Source organism: Pteropus vampyrus, unplaced genomic scaffold (genome assembly GCF_000151845.1).
Source record: "Pteropus vampyrus isolate Shadow unplaced genomic scaffold, Pvam_2.0 Scaffold53, whole genome shotgun sequence".
In the NCBI taxonomy this organism is placed as follows: domain Eukaryota; kingdom Metazoa; phylum Chordata; class Mammalia; order Chiroptera; family Pteropodidae; genus Pteropus; species Pteropus vampyrus.
The window spans coordinates 1,149,271-1,151,825 of record NW_011888834.1 but is presented as its reverse complement, the minus strand read 5'-3'; the positions used below and the strand labels follow the sequence as shown (position 1 = coordinate 1,151,825).

Below are 2,555 nucleotides of genomic sequence, written 5' to 3'. Positions count from 1 at the left end.
GTTTAAATCTCATTCTGGCTCCTGAGTCTGTGCTCTTAACTGCTGCAGATGATGCTATGACACTATGATATACTCTAACAAGAGTATTTCATACATTTAAAAATTAATGTCTGATTATAAATGCAGATTGGCAGAAATATTGTAGGAATTGTATTCATTGAATATTCTACAAATATTCAATTTGCTACTTTGTGCTAGGTACTGTTCTACTGGAAATACAACGATGGGGAGATAATAAATGAAGAAGGAGAGAGAGCTCTTTTCTTCCACTTTTAGGTTGAACGAAATTGCCTGGGAAGGATTCCAGCTGGCTTGGCTTGAATCATGTGCCCGCCCACTGAAACAACATAGCTGAGTGGTAGGTATTGGGGAAATAACCTAGTGGAAATGCCCACTATAATCCTGAGACTAGGATTTGAGTACAGGTAGTTTATCTAGAGGATTCAGGAAACACCTGTAGGAGGTGGAGAAGTGAGACAAAGAAGGGAAGGCAGTAAATAAAGGGTGCCTTATCAAACCAGATACCACTAGTAATGACTTGCGCATAAACTCATGGGAAAATTCAGGGTAATGGTATGAAATACATGCCTCAAAATTACCCCACGTGAGGGGCAAAGGAGCTGGGTATCTATATGATATTTGCCTAAAGGCTGTTTGAGATGGGAGGTTGATTAATTCGCAAGCACTTAACCAATTGCAGAAGTTTCTTGAAGGTAGGGAATGTGTATCATGTTTTATATCTCATAGAACCTAGCTATACATATGTCAGAGGCTCAGATATTTACTGAGTGAATTTGTCAGTATCTGAACACATTATTTTCTAGGTTTACAAAGGTGGAATTATTTTTAAACTTAAAATCGATAACTCGTTTTTGCTAACTTGTGAACAAATTTGTTTCAAGAATTTTAAGTAGCATGGTCTTGTTTTATTCCTTTTATTATATTTCTCAAATGTAGGTCATTGTAGATAACTGTTAATTGCTTATACAGTTATTTCTCCTTACTTGAAAAATTACATTGATTATAAATAGGGTATTGATAGATTATTTCTGGTTCAAACCAATCATGAGAATGCTACTCTGAGTAGCAGAGAAAAGCAAGACAATCATAAATGCCAACCCTGATGTTGTTGAACTACGGAAGGAATACTAGGAGCCATCTTCCTTTGGCCTTATGTCAGAAAAATAAACTAATAATACTGTTAAACAGATATTCTGTTCTATGCAGCCAGTGATTCACACGGAAAACAGGCGCACATGTGTATGCAGGCGACCTAAGAAACGTGGTTTATTTCTCGGTAAGTTTCTGAGAGCACTCACGCTAACGGTACTGAAGGGGTTCTGCGTCCCCTTTTAAACGATATTAGACTCTGCCCTTCTCCAAGTTCATTCCTGAAGAAATGAAAAAAGAACAGGGGTGGCGGCGAAAGAAGCCGTATTATAGTCAACTAATCCGTAGCTCCACCTCAGGAAGCGGTAGACTTTCTTTGTGCACCAAAGAATAAAACGGGTTTTCTACAGGAACAGGCAAGGATTTAGAAACGGCCATCAGCTGAGGCATTTGCGAGGCGGCCCTGTCCCAGTCCGGAGGTCGGGATGGACGTTTTCCCCTAAGCAGACGCTCTTAATAATTTGGTGCGTCAATGAATGGACCTGCTCTCGTGCCACGGCGTTAACTGCAGGACCTCTAGGACACGCAAAGCGCCAGCTCGCCTGAGTTTTCCTTGGTTTAGGTTTCCCACAAAAGCGTGGTCACACCAAAAACTCATCACAGATACGAAACAGGCCCCCAAACTTTTTTTCCCAGAACCTTTACTCCCCTCTTACCCCGCCCCCTGAGTTTTGCGCTTCGCCTGGTGAGTTGAGCGACCTCTTCGTCTAGAATGCCAACTCTGCAAAATCCCAGGAGCTAAATACCTATCAACCAACCAACCAACATCCCTGCAGAGATAAGCGAGAAAACAGCAACCCGGCCAACCACACGCCCCTGTTTTCCCCGGGCTTAAAAAAAAAAAAAAAAATAGCCTGTTGCCGCGCGATGCATGCTAGGACGAGTAGTTCCTTCAACCCGCGAGGCGCAATATTAGGCCGCAGCTCAGGCAGACCTCCCCAGAAGAGTACTACAATTCCCGTCGTGCCCTGCGGCAGAATGGAAGGGGCGGAACCCGAGAGAGCGCCTCGCGCTTGCGTACATCGTGGGGCCAGAGGGAGGAGGAGGTGCAGCGGTCCAACTGCTAAAGTCTCCATGTGACAGCGAGCTGGGTTCCAGCTCCAGGCGCCGCTGGACTCTAGTTCCCGACCCCAAGCACTAGTCACTGTTCTGGAGCCCGCAGGCACGACCAGGCGGGGGACGTTTTTGTGTTTAGCTGTGCCGCAAGAGGACTTGGGGTGCAGAGTGAATTGCCGCGGGGGCAGGTGCCTGAGGAACCCCGCTGAGACCCCGGCGTCTCCGAAATTGGCGGAGCTGAGAGGCGATCGGAGATTTCTGTCAGCGTTGGCGCCAGCGAGCGTGGAGTCATGAACGGCTTCACGCCTGAGGAGATGAGCCGCGGCGGG

The 2,555-nt window shown here is 45.8% G+C and overlaps 1 long non-coding RNA gene across 1 annotated transcript; it reads left to right on the top strand.

Annotated features, from left to right (window-relative positions):
* Positions 1-2,149, top strand: LOC105292156. Its single transcript, XR_002780357.1, has 3 exons — positions 1-358; positions 1,228-1,297; positions 1,521-2,149. It is a non-coding gene; the product is annotated as an uncharacterized LOC105292156 (long non-coding RNA).
* Positions 2,150-2,555: the final 406 nt, after the last annotated feature.